Genomic DNA, 19449 nt, shown 5'->3' with positions numbered 1-19449 from the left:
CAGGGCAGGGGCTCTTTGATCATTCCAGCTGGTCTTGGCATTGCCCACCTGGTTATGCTGCTTTTCTAGGCCTGGGACTGAAATACAACCGAGGCTTAGATGTTATCTGTAGGGAGGTGACCTTCTGCATTTGGCTATAAATTATTGGGCCAGTTTGTTCGCCTATTTGTCTCAGTTTCCCCATTCCACTTGTGCTGGCATACTGGCCTGTCTCAGCTTCATGAAATGCCCTTCAGAACATGGGCACAATGGGGCTGTGAATGGACTACAGTGGCCAGGGGAGTTCATGCCGAGTCCACTGCAAGGTGGAAGTCTCATTTCCCCAGACTACTCATGAGTGTCAGTCCAACCACATGGGGATTGAACTTGCCCATGAGAGGAGCACAGTGAGTATTGCTGTGGAGAGAAGAGTCTGGTTCTCAGCATTTACTTCAAGTCAGTGGAGGAAAGCAAGGGCCACCATCCCCTGTCAGGTGGGGAGTGTGCATGCATAGTATGAGTCTCTCAAATAGGGAAAGCGTTCATGGAAAGACATGTCAAAGGAAGGGAGACTTTCAAAGGGAGAGAGGTGCCAACTTAAGATTCACTTAAGAGGGGCCATTGGAGAAATGGCAGATAAAACAAATAGTGTTTTTTTTTTAATTTATTGACTAACTAAATCCCATTAAATTTCGAAATCTTTCCCCCATCCAGAAATAAGTGAAATACATTTACCAAAAACCCCAAAAGGCTGGAAACAAGTACTCCAGGGTTCTGGTCCCACTGAATAAACTGCTAAATGTCTTTGAACTCCAATTATTCATTTGTCATTAGATATACTAGGTTCCACCATGATTATCTAAAAGGAATGGTAGTAGGATCCAGTAGGTCAATTTATTGGCAGTGCCACACAAAGCTAAAAGTTTAACTGGTTACAAAGTGTCAGATCAGCCCAGCTGGTGTTGCTCAGTGGTTGAGCATCAACCCTGGTTTGATTCCTGGTGGGGGCACATGTCCGATTGTGGGCTTGATCCCCAGTAGGGGGTTTGTAGGAGGCAGCCAATCTATGTCTCTCCTTCATCAGTGTTTCTATCTATCCCTTGCCCTCCCCCTCTCTCTAAAATCAATAGATCAAACAAACGGACAAAGTATCATATCAGCCGGCTTCACTGCCTGGAATTCCACAATAGGCAATGAATCTAAAGCTCCTGTTTTCAAATCCATAAGCACCGAATGTTACTATTTTCTCACCAAGCATTCAGCAAAAATTCTGTCTCCCAGTGGGGCATCTAAAAGCATCTCAGTAACCCCCTTTCTTACTATTGCTTGCTCTCCACACAAAAAGATGCATGTAGTAGACATGTAAAAAACACTTTGTTGATGCCTGGTTGTAGTTTGAATTGAGAGAAGTCCATAGATGTCATAGCACGTTTAAACCTCTCAGCCATTCGTTAGAGAATTGGAGTTGTATATATCTGTGAGAGAGAGAGAGAGAGAGAGAGAGAGAGAGAGAGAGAGAGAAGAAGAAGAAGAAGAAGAAGAAGAAGAAGAAGAAGAAGAAGAAGAAGAAGAAGAAGAAGAAGAAGAAGAAGAAGAAGAAGAAGAAGAAGAAGAAGAAGAAGAAGAAGAAGAAGAAGAAGAAGAAGAAGAAGAAGAAGAAGAAGAAGAAGAAGAAGAAGAAGAAGAAGAAGAAGAAGAAGAAGAAGAAGAAGAAGAAGAAGAAGAAGAAGAAGAAGAAGAAGGGGAGGAGGGTGGAGGAGAAGGAGAAGGGAGGGAAAGAAAGAACAATAGAAAGAAGTATTTATTATTTAATATAGTAGAACACCCCATGTCTTCTTACTTTTTCTAATAATTGGAGACATCATTCAGTATCTGCCATTGTTGGGAATCTTTAGTTAAACTGGGGATGGAATTAAATGTAAAAGAGACAGTTACAGAGCTATGCACACTAAAGGAAAAATAGCTGAAACCTATGATGTTCTGGTGAACTCACAGAACCAGTCCAATATGCAAAACAAGTAGGTAAAACAAAAGAAATTTTTAAAATTTAACAAATGAGCAAGCAAATAAGACTCTAGCATTATTTCTTCCTTTAGGAGTTATCATCCAAATCTGCTGTTTAATGCAGTACCCATGAGCCCAGGAGTTTGTGGACCACAAGGAGGGAGGCAGGTCCAAACTGAGATCGCTACAAGTGTAAGCAAAAAAAGACACTGCACTCCCAGCACTTTGAATGAAAAAAAGTAATATATTTCACTAATATTTTACTATTATTATATTTTGAAATTTAAATATTTTATAGATAATGGATTAAATAAAAATAATTCAAGTTATTTAATTTTTTAACTCTTTAAATGTGGCTTTGAGAAAATCTGAAATTACCTATATGGGGAACATATTTTTAAGCAGAGCTGACCTAACACATTCGAAATATGACCTTCAAAACTTCAAATAGTACAGGTGCCCTCAGTAAGGCAGTCCTCTTAGAGGTGATACAAAGGTCAGAAATCTGACCCAACACACCAGCTGCTTTAAGAACATTGTAGACAGAGCTGGGAGATTTGAGAATCAAGGTAGGTTAGTAAACAGGAACCATGTAAAATAACCAAAAGGGCCATTTAAAAAAAGCCACTTTGTTGTGAGCTATAGTATGATGTAGGACACTTTTATACATTAAGTGAAATTTTAAATTTTATAAGAAAGTGTGCCTGCCTTGGAGAATTGAACTATTCTTTTTTTCATAATAGAAGTGAAAATTATATTTTAAATTGCATCATTATTTTTACTTTATAAAATAGAACTGGTGAGATGAACAGCTATTTTAATTGCATTCTGCTTCAGTGAAATCCAGGACTTAAAAATATATATTTTAAAAGCTATAGCTCTAGCATTTTTATTAGTCTGACTAGTGAAAAATGATTTTTTTGCTTTTTGCAGGAATATCTTGGGCAAAGCAATAATGATCAATCCCTGATGAATATAACAATGGCTCCGGGCCATCACTGGGGAATGGCAAGAACCTCATTTTTATAACTATAGTTAAACACAATATAGGGGATTGTGTTTGTTTGTTGGCTTTTCATAGAAATAACTCCAGTAAGACTACTGAAAAATTGAGGTGGATTTATCCAATGCATATTTCAGACTGAAGGTCAGGATTGTAGACCTGTTTTCTGTTTGACTGTGTAAACGACTTCCCTGTCCCCTAACTCCCCAAATATTTCTTGTGCACCTCTCTGCCTGTCTTGTATTAGGTAGGAAAGACACTGAGCCGGATAATATATGGCCTCTAAATTTTAGTAGCAATGAATTTCCATTCCTAAACAACTTTCAGAGACCTTAAGGAACATCTCTAATTTTACCACCTCACCTTAAATTTGAGAGAGCAGAGACCCAGAGAGTAAAATGACTTGTTCAGGGTCACAAAAACTGTTTTTGGAAAACTCTGTGCTAGAAACCATGTATTCTGATCCCCCATTTAACTCCTCTGTGTTGTAATATGTTACCTTATTTTAGACAGCCCATCTACAAAGAGCAGATCTCTTTTTTCTATCCCTTTGCTCTTCTGATGCATATCACTTACTTTTTTTCCCAAGAAATGCCTCTTTGCAGTGAAGGCAATAATTGTATTTAGAGGCTTACTCTAAACAGAACAAACCCAAGCAGAGAGCAGCCCTGGGCCTTCTCCATAGATCATAGCTTATGGCAGCTCCCCCAGGGAACACAGAAGCGCTTGGACCAGCTTTAAGTGTAAGTGCATGTCACCATGATATACGGTGTCTTTGGTGTCCGTATATCATAGAGTGGAAGGGGTGTCGCCCATGGACGGAGAGCATCCATTCTCCTCTCCTGACACTGTGCCTTTTCCGCAAACAAGACATATCTGTGCGATTATAATCTTATCCTGGCTTCCTGGCTCCCTCCAGAGCTCGTCTGCTGTGAGGAGCAGAGTTGGTCAGCATTTTGAGAAGAGAAGTTTTAGGGTCATGCTTTGAGAAACAATGGAAGAGATGTAGAACTGAGAACATGTAAGATTCTCCCATGTGCATTGTTTTCAGCTTCATGTTAACATCTCAAATGCAGCAATTAAGAGCAAGTCCTCAAAAGTCATTTTTTTCAAGGGTTCAAATCCTTGATCAACCACTTCCTGGGTTTGTGGCTCAGGCAAGTGACTGAACACTCCCTTGTTTTAATTTCCTTACTGCAAAAAATGGGGATTATACTACTTACTTCATGTAATGATTGTGAGAAACAAGTATACGAATACAAATAGAAAACTAGTCTAGAGCATGAATTGTCTTGTCTTCAATACAGGTAGTTGTAGTCAGTATTATCTTTCCTCACCTAGGACTGAGAGGTCCTCAGTACAGCTATATGGTTAAAATTTTTTCTTTTAATATCTAAAGAATTTCGTAAGCAAGAAACACCTCGGGACGCACCTTCCTGTATTAGCTGGAGAAGAGTGAAGTTTGGAAAGAGATAATCCAGGAAGAATTTAGTCCATTCAGTCCTTTTTCCATCCACCCAACAACTGACTTTCTGCCTTGGAGTTTGGTAGTCTAATGGAATGTGCTTGAGGATTCTCTGTTTCCTTGGCCTAATGATAGATCTGCTTCTTTTTCATGGCCAAGGCTTACGGGAAAAGAAAGGTAAGCCTAGCTTGTCCCTTAAAATAGAGCTTGTGAATGGACTACCTGAGGGGGCATAGGGCCTGAACTTGTGTTTCATCTGACCTTTACTATAGTATGCAAGCACATATATGTACACAAACACATACCCACATACATGTATGTAATATAGCATGCATGGATCTTGGTTTCACTTAGGAAGAATATGATACTGACAGTATCAGGGCATCAACTAGGTCAAGGCAGTTGGGCATCTCCTCTTCAGCTGTGCCTGGTGCAGAATGAAGTCCTTGAGCACTTCCCTAAATCTAGGTTCCTGCACAGATTCCAAAGTTCGGCCCTGTCTCCTCTTTAGTGACCCGTTCTCAAACATAGCCTTTGACAATGTGGCTGTTGCCTAGAAACAAAAATGTAAGATTACTTAGGAGGATTTCCAAGGAGAGCAAAGCCCTTGAGCCACCTCTCCTGGTTTGACAGAGTGGGAGACTTTCTAAAGATGAGGCGTCACCCTGTCTCAGTGGGACAGACACTTCTCAGCTGACCCTGGTCTCCCTTTTCTTACATGATGCTGTAAGTTGTAGAATTTCTATAGCATTCGGAACTGAGCATTGCTCTTCATGGATGTTGGTCTTCTCTGCCTAGCAGAACTATAAATCCCAAAATTGGAATAGCAATTCTTCCCAAATGTCCTGTTTAGTGCAGTGACTACCACAGGGTGAGTTACGATAGAGAATTACTCAACAGTAAGTAGATTGATCAAATGTTGCAATCAGAAGTTCAGAAAAATCAGGCGGGTCTACTGATTCTTTATCTTAGTTCCAATTTTTATGGCCTATCATTCTCATCGCTATAACCACAACCACGAGAGCCTTTGGTCCTAGCATGTGGAAATCCTTTTGCGGAATAATGTGCCAGCACTTTTTGTGTGTGTGTGATTGGTACATCACTTCCTGGTGACTTTATCCACAGACAAACATCTGAATAACAAACACAGCACCTGACCCTAAGCTACCACATACAAAAAAAAACACCAACTGTTTTCTGCAGGACAAACCAACAATTACTGATGCTGTAAAATTACCCAAACAATCCATCAACCACTTTATTCCTTTTGTAAGAGGGATAAAAAGAGAAGATGGTTCTTCTCAATATGCTGATGCCGAAAAGAGCACTGACGTTTGTTTTCTGAATGATGTTTGACTGGGAGTGCTCAGTAATTAGAAATATTTAATGTAGGCAAACAGCAGCAAGTTAAAATTGTTTTCTGCTTAAGTCTTGTCATTTGCCAGAAAGGAAATGATATGTTAGACATGTTGCACTCTTTCTCAGTATGATAGCAACTAAAGTGGCTTAAAATTGGATTCATTTATAAAGCTGGACACTATTAATATCATTCCCTGCATGATGGTAATTCATTTTACTCTGCTTTGTCTGGGAAGCAGTAGGGGCTCCATTCCTTATATTCTGTTTGCAGTCCTAACTAAGTATTCATTATAAAATACATATTTTTTATTTAGGACTGAACATCAAACATTTATGTGCTGTATTACACTTGTTTACCATTAGATCAATGTAGTGAGGTACTGCACGTCTTGTAGTTACATGTCTTCAACCTGTTAAATTAAGGTTCGGGAAAAACTCAGCTGGATCAAAAACCTGTCTCCCTCAGGGTTCTTATTTTACTGGTATTGCACAAAATAGCCTAACTAAATGTAACTACACTAGTTCCCCATTGAGAAGAAAAGATGTTTTTTCTATGTATTTAGTGTAAATCTGACATGACACATGTAGAAGTTTCATGTGAGATTCTGTTCAACCATGATCCTATAAACTTTTATTATTGGCAGTTGAAGGGGCTGAACACCAAGAAAAGAAAAAAGCATGGAGAGATTTAATTGAATAAAATTAAGCCAAGTAAAATATAACTAGAATATCAGGAGAAAAGAGATCTGTTAAATTGTAGCCACATGTTGTAAGATAATATTTCTAGCAAGAAATTAGTTTACAACCCTAATAATTAGATTTCAAACTTTACTTGATAAGCAATAGAATTATGTACGTAACAACTACAAATTTGCCATTTACATCATGCTTTTTCTTTGGGAGCTCAAATATTAGAGAATTCACTTTATTCAAAATCACATTGTGCTCAGATATTGAGTTTAAAAGGAGCACATTAACAAAAACAATCAAGCCTCAAACAAATAATTAAATTGGGATTCCCCCCAAAACTCTGAAGTTCTCCTTAAGATTCATATAGAAATGACCCAAGAAAATTCATGGTGGGAACTTGAACCCATAATAACCCTTCCTTATCAGTTCTCAGCTTTTTCCTGGATGCTGATTATTTACAAAGTCCTTTGTAGTAGTCAATGAGGAAAGCGGAGGGAGAGGAGGAAAAGGATGAGTAATTCTTAGTTGTAAATAAGCATGATCATATTGAAGAAATAAGTATAAGCATTGAGTTAATCTATATATATAAAAGCTTAAGTGACCGTTTGACTGTTTGACCAGTAGCTATGATGCACACTGACCACCAGGGGGCAGATGCTCAATGCACAGGCATGGAAACATGGAACAGACTGATGAATCTCAGAGGGAAGGGGGATGGGGGAGGGCAGGAAGAGATTAACCAAAGATCTTACATGCATACTAGAGGCACAGTGCACGGATTTGTGCACCGGTGGGGTCCCTTGGCCTGGCCTATGGGGATCAAGCCGAATTCGTGCACTGGTCCTCCAACATCCCCCGAGGAGTCCCGGATTGTGAGAGGGCACAGATCAGGCTGAGGGACCCCACTGGTGCATGAATCTGTTCACTGGGCCTCTAGTTAAATAATAATAGAATATGTCTGGATAGGCTGTCACATGGCAAGGTGTGTTCCACTGGTGAGAACGATGGCTCATACAGTTTTGCAGGAGAATGAGATTACAGCCATCTGAGGTCAATGGAGAGAGCTTAGCAAAGGGAGCTCTGTATCTGGGCCTCAAAGGATTGTTTAAAATGAGAGCAAATGCATTTAGGAAAGAGAGATAAGTATGAAGAAAGAAAGGAAGGAAGACAATTGAGGGTTTATTGGGAGCATCAAATCTAGATTGGCTGGCTGGCTGCAAAGGGCACTAGAAGAGTAACCGTGAAGATGGATAGGCTGGATTGTAGACGGTTTGAATAGCATACTAAGAATTTAAGTTTATCTTTTAGGAAATGAAAAGAAGCTAAGAGTTTTGCAGCCACACTTAAAGTGTTATATTCAAAAGACGTTGCTTGCAGCAGATAAGGAGCCTGGAGGAAGGGAGATGGGGACTGCTGTGTGGCACTGCATGGGATGGTGAGAGCCTGAAATGGATTTGTGGCAGCACCACAGAGAACTCTGGCATGATACAGAAGGAGGAACCCATGGGGCCTGGAAACTCAAGGACTTCAGTCAGGTCAAGGCATCAAAAACTCCACATTGAGACACACACAAAAAATTGGTTAAGGTTTATCTACTTCTTTATTAATTACTGGTTTATTGAAATATTTTTTTTCATTAGAGTATATCATGGTGCCAATATGTGAGGCCAAAATATTAATATTTCCCCAACAAATCTCATATTTTTCCTATTGACTAATGACTGTTAATCAATGAAAATTCTTTGTTTATATGTGTGTGTGTATACAGGGTGGGACAAAGGTAGGTTTACATTCTTCTACAATAATTAATATAATATATACAAGTATATATACAATATATACCATATAATACAATATACACAATAACAATATATGATATATGATATATGATATATGATATCTATATATATGAAAGCCTAAGTGACCATTATGATTGAACAACCGGAACAACCAGAACAACAAAAAAACTGGTTGACCAGTCGCTATGATGCGCACTGACCACCAGGGGGAAGACACTCAATGTAGGAGCTGCCTCCTGGTGGTCAGTGCATTCCCACAGCCAACCTCCTGTGACCCCTCAACCTCCCCTCCCCCTACCTGGCCAACTTCTCATGGCCCCTCCCCCTGGCCGGCTGCCCACGCCCCCCACCCCCATAGGCCTCAATTGCTGGCCAGGCTGAGGGACCCCACTTGTGCATGAATTCATGCACCAGGCCTCTAGTATAATATATAATATGTAATAGAATCTATACCAATAAATACATAATATAATAGAATAATTAATAAATAATAATACAAGAATAAACCCTGTGTTTTACATACTCACAATTGTAAGCCTAGTTTTATCCCACCTTGTATATTTTTTTTTTCACAACAGAAAAGGATTCTCAATTTAAGCACAGTTCAGTCTATAGAAAAAGTCTACATTCAAAGAAAGATTAAAACATCAGAGCTATGTTTGAGAGAATTTTCTCTTCCCAATTTTATAAAGTGACCCATGTAACAGAGCAAGGTTTCTAGGGTTGACCAAGCTTTCTGTAGATGGGGTCATCTAGCTTCAGGATTTCTCACTTTCTCCTCTCTCCAGAACTGAGGGTCAATATACACATTTGTTCAAAGGTTTGCAATGTCTTCCATAGGACTTTTAAATTAGTTTGTTTATTTCAAGGTTTCCAATCTTCCTCTTCTTTAAAGCATTTTGAAATTTCAAATGAGTGAATATGAGCCACTACAGAGGTATCTCATCTGCACAGCTACTTGAGCATCACCCATGATGCCATGCAATTCTCTTAGAAAACCTCCTCCGCTCCTGGTCTTGTAAGAAATGCTCCTGTTTAATTCATGGAAGATCCCCCAACACTGCCAAGAAAATCCCTCTGGCACCAGTGACTCTCCTGCACCATTTTTCACCTCTGGAGGTCTTTACACACATCAGCTAAATTCCTTCTCCGGTGCCCCTGTGAAGATGGTGACTTTACAAATTCCTCCTTTGACAAATGCCTCCCCAAGGAGACATTATGGATGTTGATGGGGAAAATGCATCATGCCAAGATTATAACCCACTCAGAATGTGGAACCTAAGAGTTTGGAAGCTGAGCAGTGCCTTTTAGGGCTAGAGATTTACTTATGATCCATCCAAAGTCAAATGGTTAGCTAATCTTTATAGCAGAGATGCACAATTAATAAGTGCAAAAATTGTGCTTCACTTCTGTTTCCAAAGTGTATAGGATGTTTGTCAAAGCAAGAAACTTTGCTTTGATTATAGGCTACAGATAATGAAAATGTGTTTGTGTTTCACAAATACGTTTGATTCTAGTGGATTGTATTCCCCATCAGCGAATCAGGTTCAGCAAATATGTTTCCATGCTAACTCCCCAAATTAGACAGAAGGCTTTAGTTGACTAGAAATACAATAAGCTTAGAGAAGAAAGGTTTGCACAGAAGCTCAGAAATAGACTTTATAATTGTTCTTCACAGAAATTTATAAGGACCAGAACTGGGTTGCTCACTGTGAAGTATGCGTATCATTGACTTTTGGGGGGAAACTTCATGGAAATATTTTCTCTACTTTTTCCTAATTTTCTCAAAAAATCATATATAATTTTTCTAAGTTTACCATTTCTTTATGTTGGACATGAAGGGCCCATATTAAAATGTTTTTGACAAGAAAACACCACGTAATTGTGAATAGAAAATGCACAGCTAGAATAGGGAGAGTTTAGAAGTAGACTACATACACATATTTCAGAGAACAGAAGCACTTCAAAGGGATTCTGGCCAGGAATCCAGGCACACGGGAGTTAAAGGTTTGTTATTCAGCCCCTTGGAGAACATCTTTCTACAGAGTCAAGGAGAAATTGGCTACCAGGACTAGCAAGATATGTTTTACTTTTCATCAGGGGAGTGAGATGCATTTTCTAGGGTTAGATTCCAGGACGAGGTAAAATATTCTACATACCTACATAAACCAATGAGAAGGAGGGTCTTCCTGGAATAAGGCTGAAAAAGAATGAGTGTTACCTATTTTGGCAAAAGCAAAATGTGTGACAAAGCCTAGCCTTCAAGGTCAGTCTTAATATATGACAACCTGATACTGAATATTTTCACATTGTGGGAACTATAATTAAAACAAAGAGGAGAAAAACATTATTGTGTATTTTAATTACTGGATAGTCTCTTAAAAATTTCCTGGAACTGATTTGTTATCAAGGAAGGAATGGCCTAGAGAGCAAAACACCTAGTAGCACTTGGTCTCAAGCTAAAGAGTGAGGGGACAATGATGAATGCTAAACATGGGTAGTGGATGTAGCTTAACTCTGAGGAAGGTTTGTTTCCTGGTACCTTCACCATTGCTTATTTGTTCTCTTGAATCTGTTAGAAGACGTACAACAGATTTCACCTCTCCTTAGAAATGAAATTCCAGCTTAACTTTGCACTTTGACCAGGGAAACTTGTCTAAAACTTTGATTTTCAAATTCTCAACAACAGACTCAATTAAAAAACAACACAGAGAAGCAAGCTGCTTTGTCCACTTGCTTCTCAGATACAGAGCTTCGTCAGGCCTGAAAATCCTACCTCATAGTTCAACAACAGACTCAATTAAAAAACAACACAGAGAAGCTGCTTTGTCCACTTGCTTCTCAGATACAGAACTTTGTCAGGCCTGAAAATCCTACCTCATAGGTGACATATAAACACCTCATTTCCTTCATGACTGCAGCCAGTGATCTTAAGTGTGTTAGGCAGAAGGGACAATCTCTGTTAACCCATCACTCTTCCTTGATGGATTCCAAAGTTTTTTGCTTACAAACCCTCAGCATTATTATTCATATACCTATGCTCATAAACCATAATCAGAAAGGTTGAAAGAACTGGTTTAAATCATTTTTAATTCTTACTTCAAAACCTTTTTTTCCCTAAATTCCTGTATCTTTCTTTTCTTATATTTCTATCCCAATATTGCTTTATTCCCTATTTCTTCATATTCTCTCAAGTTTTATTTTTTTCTGGATTCTCATATTCCATGATTGGATATAATCAGTTCTTGGATTTAATTCCCATGAATATTTTAAGACTGTTTCCAAATTGTCTAAGAGTATTAAAATTTTAATCTAGTGGGGAATGTAGAGTATGGTTTGCAGGTACCTAAAAAATACTTGTTGCCAGTGTTAATCATCCTAGAACTCATCTTGGCTCTATAGGGGACAATAGCCCCTGCCATTTAGGGAGTGTGAGAGCTCTGGTGTAGAAGTTTTCTAAGAACTTGTTGGTGGTGGTTTCATTTCTTCTCCATTCATCAGGCAAGATTCTGAAAAGATTTGTTTATAAAAAAAAGACAAAAGAGAGTGCAGTAGAGTCCTTCTTCCCCATTAGTATACTGGAAGCATAGAGCTTGGGGATGGTAGAACCTATGCTGCTTCTCAGAATCAGTATACAAGGAGAAAACACTCAAGGGGTCCTCCAAACTAGCATCTACTTGTGAATTAAGTGGGAAATGAGCTTTTATTGTGTTAAGTTTATGTTGGTTTGTTACCACAGCAAAGCCTAGACTAGTCTCACTAATGCAGAACATAAAACCATATAATTGGGAACTGAGAAATATTTCTAAACATGAGATGTGTCTATGTATCGGTAAATAGTTATGTTCCTATGCTATGTATGTGTGTACTTACTTGCCAATGACTAACTCCTTGACCCTTCCCATAGCTTCAATATATTCATCTACAGGAAAATGGTGGGTTTAGAAGCTCCTTTAAGCTTGAAATTTCTTTGGAATATTGGCTGATGTTTATCCAAAACCATCTTGCATTTACTCAAGTCTTACCATATTCTGAAGTCTTTTTAACCCAAGAACAAAGCTCAGGGCTTGGGCAGACTCTGATTTTAAGTTCATCCAAACCATCTCTTTGTTGCCTTTGCCCCCTTTAAGAAAATTCCAGATGAAAGCACAAATCTGCCACATGAACTGATTTTCTGCACAGCAAGATAATTCTTTTAAGTAGTTTCTATTATAGGAAAATTAATTTCAAGGCACTTCATACAGTTCTAGTAAAATCCTTCCGCTCCACAGGGGTCCATGAGCAACATTAACTGTGCAGCGTTTGCTGGTTATGCCTCGTTATGACTTGGTGCAGTGAAGGATGTTTTTAAATTTTTTTTTTAAGTTGGGCTTTTTGAAATGCATTATTTTTTCTTATCTCTGCATGAACATTTAAAGGAAACTGGAATTAGAGATATTTTCAACAAGGACACAATATTTTTTCCTACCTCATGTAAAGGAACAGAAGTTCTTTCTTTGGTTAAAACTTTGTAGCTTATTTATTTTTATTTAGGTAATATTGTGTGTCTGTATGTGTGTGTGTGTGTGTGTGTGTGTGTGTGTGTGTGTGTGTGGTATAACATTGATTCATTTGAGGAGATTATTGAAAACCAATACAGAATTCCATGTGCCAGTAAACACACTCAAATTCCAGTGGTTGATAACAAAGAAAACTTCATCATCAAGCTTTCCCTTTTCCAGCTTCCTTAAACCTCTCAGAGGTGTTCTCAAGAGAACTATGTACATTGTCTTCACACAAATTTCCATTTCAGCATCTGTTTTCTGGGGGACCCTACCCAAGATACCGCCAAACAACATAGAGTTATTGTACAATGATATTTATCTTTTTCTTTCTTATTATACTTGAGAGGGCAAAAAGGCAGAAAACCATGTGGAAAGGAGCCTGGTACTCAAGATTCATCTCAGGTGGAATGATTGAATGTCCCATACTTTCCTGAATCCAGAAGATGATGTCAGGGCCTCATATTCCAGACATGGTAATACTGAGGATGGGATGCAACTAGAAACCAGGGGCTTGGAATGTCAAAGTCAAGTGCCACCAACACGGCAATGATGCTGACTATTCACCACTGTGTCAATCTGTGGAGCTGGGATGAGACCACGCTTATGGCACAGTAAAAGCTGGAAAGAGGTCCAGATACAAAGCTCTTTTTTGCACAGTTAGAGAACTTGAGGCCCTGGTCATACTTGATTGGTGACCTCTAACACTAGATTTCTTGTCTTTTGACACCTAATCCATTGCTCTTATTTTAAAATCGTAAATGTTTCCTTAAAAGTATTCATTATCTAGAATTGAACCTTGGTGATAAAAATAAATTTTGAAAATTTATAACAATTCTAACACTTATTATTGTTTTCCTCATTTAAAATTGAGAAAAAACCCCCACAAAAATCTGCTTCATGAAATTAGAGATGAGATACAGATGATGATTACAGGACTTTGTTTTGTTTTAATTTACAAGCAAATTTTTAACTCATGGCTCATAGAACAGAGAAAAAAGTACAAGAGCGAAATCCCACAGGATCAATTAAGAACTTCAGAGAAGTTTCTATCTGTCTTTTTAGTGTTTCGTTGTTTCTGGGTCAGGTTGCCTGCTTTGGAAATCTCCCTACCTTTCTAGCACAGAACCATGCTAGAAAGGAAAATTAATTTGCCTTCATTCACCACAGTCCATCCTATAAAAGCCATATTTTCTTTTTCTTAGGCAGGATGAATGGGTAGAAGTGGGGAAAGGGAGCTTAAAAGCATGACCTGTTCTTAGAGGACTTGCAGAGAATATCAGTTTACCTTCATTCAACAAATCTACACAGGCCTGAAAGACACACGTTTGCATGTTGTAGAACCAACTGAAAACCTAATCAGAAATCAATTATACAAAGGGGGAGACATTTCTTTTAGTCTGACTCGATTACTTGGGAGGAAAAAGACAAGTTGCAGGAATGGGGTGGGGCTATTATATCAGCTCAGATTCATAGGTTAGCACCAAAGTCCCACTTGGATCATATGCCTTTCCTCTTCTGGAGCCCCCAGATATAGAAAAATAACGCATAAAATTGCAAGTTCTTATAAACCATCTAAATAAGGCCTTTCTTTAACAGAGAAATCAGCAGCCTAGTCAAGTGACCTAACCAATCTGGTAAACATCGCATGTTCAGTTGGCACATAGAGATGGTATTGCCTCAGTGAACTAATCTGGGCCCTCAAATCCCCCAAAAAAGGCAACCTGTGGCCACTCTATGGATCTACTGTAGAGCAAATGGCCTTTGATCTCAGTGCTGTAATTACTGACTCCACTTTAAGAAGAAACAAAGAAAATCTGTTTGTAAATGTCTCCAGCTATGTTGCAGGTTGGTATTTGTGACTCAGCCATAAAATCTAGGTTTTCAGCTTTTTAGATCAAACAATTCTACTAATATTAATTACTTTTGTACGGATTATCATAATTCTGAAGCAGCCAGTTCTATTTAAAATGTTTTCCAGCTCAGAAGGGCCCAAGAAAGGCAATACCTCCCAGTGGAACAATTAATTTGTTACATATAGAGCAGACTCTAGATTTCTTCTATGCCACTTGTCAATGGGAGGCAGATGCTGACAGTGAAAAAATGCTGGGCGAGATGAGGAAACCATAGCCATAAAGGAAAAGACGAGTCATTGCCTCAAGCTAACTGATGCTTTCCAGGTTGCAGATAAAATAATAAATGAGGTGTATTTTAAACAGGAGTTCTTTTAATAACAATGTGCTCCCTTTCCTTACTTTGTTTTCTCCTTGACTGTTGTGCAATAGAACACAAGAGAGAAGTTTCTGCCAAAATAAATTACATGACAAAAGGTTGTGGAAGTGCTTTGTAAATGTTAAATTTTTAATCAAATATTTATTATTAATTTTTGTTTTATAAGAAAGTGAATGCACTGTACCCTCAGAGAGTTGGATTTGATGTTAAAGAAATCTAGCCCAACCAGTGGCATAGCTCAGTGGTTGAGTGTTGACCTATGAATCAGGAGGTGACGGTTTGAGTCCCAGTTGGGCCATATGCCTGGATTGTGGGCTCAATCCCCAGTGGGGGGCATGCAAAAGGCAGCCAATTGATGATTCCCACTCATCATTGATATATATTTTTTAAAATATATTTTATTGATTTCTTACAGAGAAGAAGGGAGAAGGATAGAGAGTTAGAAACATCGATGAGAGAGAAACATCCATCAGCTGCCTCCTGCACACCCGCTACTGGGGATGTGCCCGCAACCAAGGTACATGCCCTTGACCGGAATCGAACCTGGGACCTTTCAGTCCGCAGGCCGACACTCTACCCACTGAGCCAAACCGGTCAGGGCCATTGATATATTTTTTTCCTCTCTCTCTCTCTCTCTCTCTCTCTCTTCTCTGAAATCAATAAAAATATATTTAAAAACAAGAAATCTAGAGGTACAGAATATCACATCTTCTAGCCACTGTGGCTGCAGAAGACCACCTAAGATTGCATAACTTTATTGGATGATTCATTAAAATAGAGGACTGTTGTTGAATGTCTAACATCATCAATTATGCAAAAATTACGGCAGTATATACTATCTATTAATTGGTTTATAGAACATGAATACATAGCTTGCCAATGTAAATAATGCAGAATATGGAAATGTATCATTGGTTCACAGATATGCATAATTATCACCTCTTCCTGAAAACTACATCTGACTCTGATCATTTAATAAGAATATAGTGCTCATGAGCCATAGCACAGTTTACAAACCTTATGAGAATAAGCAAGAAAAACCACATATTGAGAGATCACTATGATCTGAATACTGTGAAATCTGTTGTTGGGCGGCGGGGGCGGGGAATATCTCAGAGTCTCTGCTCCCAGGGACTTACAGATTATGCCACAATGTAGCTTCTGATAAAATGAAATAACACCAAACTGATTCAGAATAAGGAGAGACCACAAGGAGTTGATGTGATAAGTCCATGAAATATGGATTATAAATTGGTCCTTGAAGTATGGATATGCAGTTCCTATGAACTAGAGAAGGAGTCAGAGAAAGATCCTTTAAGCAGAGGAAATATTGCGAGAAAAGCAAGGAGGATAGGAAAGGAAAAGCCAAAAGTATTGAATGAGGGTGAGTTAAGAAGTTTGCTAAAGTATATGTAATACCCTTTGTAATACTTATTATAATATTTTTTTAAAAAGAAAAAAAAAAGAAGTTTGCTAAAGTAGAGAGTAGATGTAATGGAGACAGTCCATAAAAGACCTTCATGTAGTATGACTTTGCATGTCACATGTCTTAGATCTGGCTCTTCTGGAAACAAATGATGAGATGGACGTTTGTGTGGAGACGATGTATGTAGTTCTCTTGAAAGACTGAAAGAAGCTGGGCAAGTGAGAGCTGGCTGATGAAATTCTTTGTTATTAATCATTGAAACTTCGTGTATGCATATTGGCATATGGGATTCTGTATTGTTTTCAATAACTTTCTGAAATGAATTAATGTCGCACTACACAGACACTCACACAAACACAAAAACAGCATTACCTAAATAAAAATAAGCAAGCTACAACGTTGTATCAGAAAAAATCATTTCTGTTCCTTTACATGGGGCAGGGTCCATGAGCAACACTAACTGTGCAGTGATTGCTGGGTATGCCTCATTATAACCTGGTACAGTGCAGGATGTATTGGTTTTTTTTTAAGTTGGGATTTTTGAAAATGCATTATTCTTCTTCATATCCCTGCATTAGCATGTAGAAAAACTATATTTTGAAATATATATATTTTTAATCTTTATTGTTGAAAGTATTACATATGTCCTCTTTTTTCTCTTATTGACTTCTAGCTTGCCCCTGTCCCCTAACCCAGGCCTTCACCCCCATTGTCTGGGTCCATGGGCTATGCATATATGCATACAATTTCTTTGGTTGATCTCTTCCTGCCCACCCACCCTCCTCTACCTTCACTCTGTGATTCAATAGTCTGCTCCATGCCTCTATGTCTCTGGATCAATTTTGTTCATCCGTTTATTTTGTTCCTTAGATTCCACATATGAGTGAGATCATGTGATACTTATCTTTCTCTGACTGTCTTATTTTGCTTAGCATAATACTCTCCAGGTCCCTCCATGTTGTCTCATAGGGTAAGAGTGCCTTCTTTTTTACAGCTGCTTAGTATTCCATGGTGTAAATGTACTTTTATCTACTCATCTGCTGATGGGCATTTAGGCTGTTTCCAAATCTTAGCTATTGTAAATTTCCGCTGCTATGAACATAGGGGTACATATATCCTTTCTGATTGTGTTTCAGAATTCTTAGGATATATTCCTAGAAGTGGAATCACTGGGTCAAATGGGAGTTCCATTTTTAATTTTTTGAGGAAACTCCATACTGTTTTCCACAGTGGCTACACCAGTCTGCATTCCCACCAGCAGTGTAATAGGGTTCCCTTTTCTCCATGCCCTCACCAACATGTGTAGTTTGTTGATTTGTTGATGATAGCCATTCTGACAGGTGTGAGAGGATACCTCATTGTCATTTTAATTTGCATCTCTCAGATGATTAGTGACTTTGAGCATTTTTTCATATGTCTCTTAAGCCTACTATATGTCCACTTTGGAGAAGTGTCTACTTAGGTCCTGTGCCCATTTTTTAATTGGATTGTTTGTCTTCCTTTTGTTAAGCTGTATGAATCCCCTATATATTTTAAAAATTAACCCCTTATCAGAGGTATTTTTAAATGTAAGATAACACTGTTGATTTCACTTTTATTCACCTATAGCTATACACAATTTTAAAATGTATTTAACCAAAATTGGCCAGTCCTAGCTTATTTGGCTCAGTGGAGAGTGTCGGCTTGTGGACCCAAGGGTCTTGGGTTCGATTCTGGTTAAGGGCACGTACCTAGGTTGCAGGGTCCTCCCGCACTCAGGCCCTGCTCAGGGCAAGTGAAAGAGGCAACCAATTGATGTGTTTCTCTCGCATCAATTTTTCTCTCTGTCTTTCCCTCTCTCTTCCACTCTCTCTAAAAACAATGGAAAAACATCCTCGGGTGAGGATTAAAAAAAATGGCCACGCTAACTTTTTATGGGTCTTTTAAAACCCAAAAGATAAATCAATTTTTTCCCCATGTGACACTTATTTCCAAATAAAATGCTTTGCTAATAGAGGGAACAAATTTGGAAACTGGACTCCAATGTGTAGGGCATGGTATTGGGAAGAGGGTTGTGTGGTACTATGAAATCACATTTGTATCTCTTCTGCCTTCATGAAACACTAACTAGAAATTAGAAAACAAGAGGCCCCAATGAGAAAATAAATGTGATTTAAAGAAGAAGAAGTTGAGCAGGAGGGGGTGAGTTAGTAAAAGGAAAATAAAATTGGAGTCTAAAGTTGACAGTCCAGTCCTTCAGCTTTCTCCACCACCTGGACACGGAGGAGGGCTCATTAATTTGTTCCCCGTCTAGCTGCCTGCCCCAAGGGGTTGGAGTGAAGCAGCTTCTGATGAGTTAGAGGTGAGAGGCTCATTCCCCAGATCCACTCACTGAGACATGAAAGAGACATCCAGCTCCCCGGCTGCAGGCTCTGCATCCAACAGCGTACTGTGCATAAGGAACAGAGTGCTTCCCTTAATCACTCCTTATCAAACTGCAGCCACGTTTATTGGCATGTCTATCAGGGGTGATTTGGTAGCCTGTCTTCCCTCCTGGACCATGAGTTGACAATATCAGACCTCACTGTATACTGTACAGGAGCCAATACGGCAGCAGCTGCATGAATGGGGTAAAGTTTTGAGTGAGACTCCAGACAGCCTGTCAGTTAATAGAGTGAGAGCCTGGGTGCTATCTCCCCCAACTGTGGAAGAGACACCCTGATTGCACTCCGTAAAGCATGTCAACCTGAGATCTACACCCCATTTTCTAAGTCTGGTTCTTGGTGGGAAAGCCCTGCTAGTTACTGAAAAAAGACAAGGCAGCATAACAATGTGGGCGGATATGCACACACTCTTTATCAAAACACGGGAGAAGGAAAAAGATGCCTCGAAAAAAAATGGCGACCAGCAGGAAGGTAGGGAGGGAGAGAGTGTGAGAGTGCAAGGAAGTGATAGAGGAGTGTGTGGACGTG

The sequence above is a fragment of the Myotis brandtii genome, unplaced genomic scaffold, assembly GCF_000412655.1.
Source record: "Myotis brandtii unplaced genomic scaffold, ASM41265v1 scaffold248, whole genome shotgun sequence".
In the NCBI taxonomy this organism is placed as follows: Eukaryota; Metazoa; Chordata; class Mammalia; order Chiroptera; family Vespertilionidae; genus Myotis; species Myotis brandtii.
This window is presented reverse-complemented; position numbering follows the sequence as displayed.